We start from the raw sequence: 6941 nt of genomic DNA on the forward strand, positions 1-6941 counted from the left end.
TCAAATTCTTTACGAACTTTTAAATAAGCAATCCTCACTCTTAATGAATCCACCACAAAGTTTACTCCTTGTTGCGGTGTGGGCGTCTTATGGGTCTCAATGACCCTGAAAGTTATACCCTACGGAGCGCAAGTTCCTTGTAGGGCCTCCCATGCTGAACAGGTCAAAGGATAGAGGCCAGTCTAATACAGACCACTTGTTCCTAGAAAAAAAGAAGAAGCATCGATAGCAATTCAAAATCAACAAAACCTAGGGGAAGGAAAGGCAATCCAGAGTGGAGAATCACAGAGAAAAGTCGCCGATGGCCTATGCTCCATAGGGAGCAGAGGACTTAAATAAAAGCAAGCATGCTTGTTAAATAAGAATTAACATCAGAGACCATGTGACGGTCTGGAAATGCTTCGATCGTAATTCAAACCATTCAACGGTTATTAAGAATTCTATTTCGGTCTGCTGATGTGTACCGTTGAACGAAAAGCTGATTGAACGAAACTTCGGTTCGGCTTTATGATGCACACTTGTACACACACGCGCGCGCACATATACACATATCTGTATATACGCTGGAGTGGAGGCGCAATGGCCCAGTGGTTAGGGCTGCGGACTCGCGGTCATAGGATCGCGGTTTCGATTCCCAGACCGGGCGTTGTGAGTGTTTATTGATCGAAAACACCTAAAGCTCCGCGAGGCTCCGGCAGGGGATGGTGGCGAACCCTGCTGTACTCTTCCACCACAACTTTCTCTCACTCTTACTTCCTGTTTCTGTTGTGCCTGTAATTCAAAGGGTCAGCCTTGTCACACTGTATAACGCTGAATATCCCCGAGAACTACGTAAAGGGTACACGTGTCTGTGGAGTACTCAGTCACTTGCACGTTAATTTCACGAGCAGGCTGTTCCGTTGATTGAATCAACTGGAACCCTCGTCGTCGTAAGCGACGGAGTGCCAACACACCACAGGATCAGTTGAGCGTCAAAGAAAATATCTTGTGAATTTTTAGTTGCATCTAATTTTCTTTCTTTCTGACTTGAAATCCCGTTGGGGTTGGAATGACGCTGTCCTTTCATTCTTCGGGGTTAAGGGGCTTTTAAAGGGCTAAATCTAATTGACCATGTTCATCATCACCTTCTCCTCCTCCACCACCACCACCACCAACAACAACAACAACACTGCTAGTTAATACCGGAGCGTCTTTCACTGTCATTACTTACGTTTCTTTCATAAATAAAAGTAATTTTATTTTACAAATTGTAACATTAAGGACCAAGGTTACCGTGGTCTTTTCCGTAGGTTTTCTTTCCACGGATGACCTCCCCATATATTGGGAAATTTTTGTAATATTTTCATTTTTTTGTACATACCCCAAACGTTTTCTCGATGCCTTTTCATCGTTATCCCCATTTTAATTTTTTTACTTTATTTTCGTCCCCATCGAAAAGAAAAACTCTACAATGTATTTGTCCCATCTATGTTGAGCCCTGTGTTATTTCTTTACTACCCACAAGGGGCTACACACAGAGGGGACAAACGGATTAAGTCGATTATACCGACCCCAGTGCGTAACTGGTACTTATTTAATCGACCCCGAAAGAATGAAAGGCAAAGTCAACCTCCGTGGAATTTGAACTCAGAACGTAGCGGCAGACGAAATACCGCTAAGCATTTCGCCCGGCGTGCTAACGTCTCGGCTAGCTCGCCCTGTGTGGCTAATAAAAGAAATCTATCTTAACAGTGTCCAATGACAGTCGCTGCCACTACCATTATTACTACCGCTACCGCCGTAACCATCCTCACGACTACCTTCGCCGTCGCAAACACCGCATTCATCCCTGCCATTACCTCTGCAACTACCCGCATAGCCACCACCACCACCACCACAACCACTGCGACCATCACCGCCACTGCTATCACCACCACCACCATTATCACCATCATCATCATCATCATCACCGCCCTCTACAAACACTATTACCACCAGCTGTAGTCCACAACGCCCATTGACGAGTTGAGGCAACTTCTACGTGGTCGGTCAGTCGGTCGATCTGCTAGACATAGCAGTCAATATCGCCTTCAAATTCCATCTTACCGTCTTAAAAAAATGGACGATGTGGCTGAGGGGTTTGTGTGCTGAAGCAGAAATGACAGGGTGGTCACGGCTGGAGTGAGTGTCTTTGACCATTGTTCTGTTGGATCAATATGGACCTGGAGGATAAGCAACAACAACAACAGTAGTAATGAACGTATGAGGGAACATCACTGTGGTTGTTTGACATGCTAGAAATATCAGCCATGACCTTCTTAAACTACATTTCTACTACACCACCACCAATATCATACTGTCACCCCTACAACACTATCAGCACAACAGTATTATCAGCACTACCACATTATCACTCTGCTGCTGCTACTACTACTACTACTACTACCACTACCACCACCACTACTGCTACTACTACTACCACTACTACACTATCTGTTACTACATTATTACTACCACCACACTATCACCGATACAACACTAACTGCACCAGCACTATAATTACACTATCAACGCTACTTCAACAATAACATCACCACTAACAACACTATCACCGCTACAACATTAGCCACGACAATAACAGCACCGCTACAACACTGTCACCGATACATTAGCCACGACGATTTCATCACCACTACAATACTATCACCGCTACTTTAGCCACAACAATTTAATCACCACTACAATACTATCACCGCTACAGCATTATCATTGCTACAACATTAACCACATCAATTTCATCACCACCACAATACTGTCACCGCTACCACATTACCACCGCTACATTAGCCAATATAATCACCACTACAATACTATCACCGCTACAACATTAGCCACAACAATTTCATCACCATTACAGTACTATCACCAATACAACACTATCGCTACTACAACATTAACCATAGCACTAACATCACCATTACAACACTATCACAACAATAATATTACCACGACAACAGTAGCACCGTTACAACACTGTCGCTACTACAACATTCACCACAACAGCAACTTCACCACTACAACACTATCACCGATACAACCCTATCATACGGCCAAGAATGACAACAGACGCGTAAACTAAGCCTTAGTCGTTACCACCATAATCATAATTACAAAGTATGCTCGACATGCTAGTAATAGTAGTCGAATCTCCCTCGGATTACACCACATAGCTACTGGTTAATGTAGTTTTTTGTTGTTGTTTTTTTTTTCTTGTATACTCCCTAGAAAAGACGGAATGGTCACGGCAGGAATGTCTTTGGTTATAGGTTCTGGTCTGGAATTTATGTTTTTTTTTAGGGGTTTTTTTGTGGGGTGGGGCGGACACAGCCATATTATTTGGCGCCGCCACCACCACCAACACCACTACCACCATCACTACCACCACCATGACGAACACGAATACTACTACTACTACTACTACTTCTGTAAACACTACAACAATTACGTGCTCATCATGCTAGAAATAGCAGCTGAATCTCAAATCAAACAACGTTATTGGTTACTATACGCTGACAATGATGACGACCACCACCACCACCACCATTACTGCTGCTGCTACTACCACTACCACTACTACTACTACTACTACTACTACTACTACTACTATTACCATCAACAGTATACGATCGCGTTACTGATCATCTTCGCGGCCTTTTGATCTGCTGGAAACAGTAAACAAATTCCTTCAAAGATATCTTACAAGCTTAAACAAAATGATGAGATAGCCATAGCTGGAACGCCTTTTATCGTAGTCCTACTCAATCAGGATAGACCTGGGGTTAAACAGCATCGCTACCTCTATATAAACAACAATAACATTTAAAACAAGACTACGGGGTCAGATAACCTGTTAGAAATAGCAGCCGAATTTCCCCTCAAATTACACCTTACTATCTTAAAATAAAGCCAGACACATTGACTAATGTCATAAAAAAAAAATCTGCATGGTCACGGCCAGAACGCCTTTGATTATTGCCCTGCTGGATCGGTGATTATCTGGGGGTTAAACGAAATGGACGCCAAATTTGTCCTCAAATTGTGCCAACAAGAGGGCCATGATGTGTGGTCGCTGAATCTGCTAGAAATAACAGCTAAATCTTCCAATAAATCGAGCTATTGAGGGAGTATCTCTTATTTCTTTACTACCCACAAGGGGGCTACAATCTCTTGTATGTATGAACAAGAGGAAGTATCTCTTGTTGCTCGATCTGTTAGAAACAGCAACCAAATAGCCAAATAGAGTTGATGAGGCATTGTATGTGGTCGGACTATCCGTTAGAAATAGCAGCCAAATCCCTTTCTGGATTACACATTTTACCGTCGTGAAAAAGAAAGAAATGTTGAGATGTTGAAATAATACAGTCGGGGATGCAATATGTCCAAAAGACAAGACGGGAAGGTCACAAATGGATTTTTGTTGATTATCGGAGGTCTTTTTTTAAAGCAGTAGCAATCAAAACACCCAAAAATTATACGCTCGATTGTCTTATTAAAGACAACTTGGGCACATAAGATAAGGTAGTCCTTTAAATATGCGTTTAAAAGGAGGTGGTCACGGTAAGAAAGATTTTGCTCGATTAGTTAGGGGCTGGGGGTTGTACTAAACAGCTTAAACGATAAACTGCTAATACTACAATGACCACCACCTCCACCACTATCCTCGCCACGATCATCACCAACATCATCATATAGTAAATACTGCCTCCTTGTTCATTCTCCTCCTCCCGCCGCCACTGCCTTCCGTATAGTCTCCGTAGACAGTCAATTGTGCTGCTTGTAAAGCTTATTGTGGATACTGAAATGAGAGACGAGGATGGAGAGGTTGTGGTGTTGGTGAGAGGGAGAGAAATACGGAGAGAAAGATAGAAAGTAAGAGAGAGAGAGAGAGAAGGTGTAGATAGATATGTAGATATGTGGTACTATAGAATAAGACAAAGGGTGCGAAGAAAGAGAGGTAGTAAGAGAAATAGAAAGAGAGGTAGTAAGAGAGAAGATGAAAATGGATACATATATGGTAGTAAAGAGTGAGAGAGAAAGCTAAATAGCAAGAGAGAGGGTGTAGATGATACATATATATATGTATGTATGTATATATGACACTTCACGACTACCACGGGCTTCAGTGTTGACTGCTGTTTCTAGCATGTTGAAGTTGGCTTGTAGTTATTGGTGTTTCTGGTGCTGAGAGAAAGGGTGGGGGAGGAAACTAGATAGGGAAAAACACTAAGAAACAAGAGAGAGTGAGTGAAAGGGAGAGACAACAGATAAAGAGAGAAATACACATGCAGAGAGAGAGTGTGTGTGTGAAGGAATGACAGAAAGCGGAGAGAGAGTGATTTTGAGAGTGCCAAAGAGCGATAGGCAGGAAGAGACAGGGATAGACGAAGAGGAGGAAAGGCAGACTGACAGAGGGAGGTAGTTAGAGAGAGAGAGATAGAAAGACACATGGCGCGCGAGTGAGAGAGAGAGAGAGAGGTTAAGATAGACAAAGAGAGAGAGAAAGACAGTAAGAAAATGAGTGAGAGAGAGAGAGTCTAGCATAGAGTAAGAGATGGCAAGAAGCACACGCATTCACGTATACACAGAGAACAAGAAGTACACATTTACGTAGAGAAGCGCAAGCACACACACACACACAGTCACATTTACACATACATACACATACACATACACATACACATACGCTCACACTCACACATAGTGACACAAGAGTTCTTCATCAGTCAGAGGGGAAGACAGGCAGAAAGAGATACGCAGTGCAGTGAGCGGTAAGTGCGGTTCTTAGTAAATATTTAATAATGGTGTCACTTATAAAGCTTGTTGTTGTTCTTGTTTGGCACCTTTAGGGGTCACGGTTTCGTCTCGGGGTGCCTGGTTTAATTGACATGCGGGCAGGGAGACTGAGTTAAGGCGAACGCGGGGTGGTACTACTGATGCTCTGAGTAATTTGTAATTTGTAATATATATATATATATATATATATATATATATATATATATATATATATATATATATATATATATGTATGTATGTATGTATGTATGTATATATGATTGATTGTGTTTGTATGTGTTTATATATACGTATGTGCAAGTGTGTACGCGTACGTGTGTGTGTGTGTAGGTATCGTGTTGTGTAATAGCAATGTGCTGAATTCTACACATATTGTTTATAGCTAAATATATATATATATATATATATATATATATATATATATATATATATATATATATATATATATATATATATATATATATATATGTATGTATAAGTATATATGTATATATGTATGTATGGGTAGATATATATGTGTGTGTGAATGTATACATACAAATATATTTTTATTCATAATTAGCTAAACTAACGGAGTGACTCAAGATCCGAGAATTTCGTGCTTTGGCACTCATGAAACTGCCAAAGTACGAAATTCTCGGATCTTGAGTCACTCTGTCACTTTCGCTAAATATGAATAAGAAACAATATACTCGAGCTTTGAGTTCTGTTTTTTTTTTTTTTTCCTGTATGCATCATCATACCTGTACATACATACATACATACATACATACATACATACATACATACATGCATACATACATACATGCATACGTGTGTATGTGTGTAGTGGGAGTCGAGTGTAGCTGAAACAATGTGGAATAATATAGTTTATCATTTTATTTGTATATTTACAGACACATACACACACTCACATACACAACACACGCACACATTACTCTGAGTATGGTGTACATGGCATTTTTAAGGTGAAATGCATTTTCATTGTGGTAAAACATACGCAAACATCGGTTTATCACACACACACACACACACACACACACACACACTCGAGAGAGAGAGAGAGAGAGTTATGTATTTATTTATGTCTTGTATGTATAAATATATCC

At 40.9% G+C, this 6941-nt stretch overlaps 1 long non-coding RNA gene across 1 annotated transcript in view; it reads left to right on the forward strand.

The window, feature by feature from the left end:
- The first annotated feature begins 5023 nt into the window (after positions 1 to 5023).
- LOC149132619 (uncharacterized) overlaps positions 5024 to 6941 on the forward strand; it is a 47163-nt gene continuing 45245 nt past the window's right edge. Inside the window, exon 1 of the long non-coding RNA XR_016244208.1 lies at positions 5024 to 5807. This is a non-coding gene — a long non-coding RNA (uncharacterized LOC149132619). The remainder of the gene's footprint in view (positions 5808 to 6941) is intronic.

Source organism: Octopus bimaculoides, chromosome 14 (assembly GCF_046866305.1).
Source record: "Octopus bimaculoides isolate indiv1 chromosome 14, ASM4686630v1, whole genome shotgun sequence".
Taxonomy (NCBI): domain Eukaryota; kingdom Metazoa; phylum Mollusca; class Cephalopoda; order Octopoda; family Octopodidae; genus Octopus; species Octopus bimaculoides.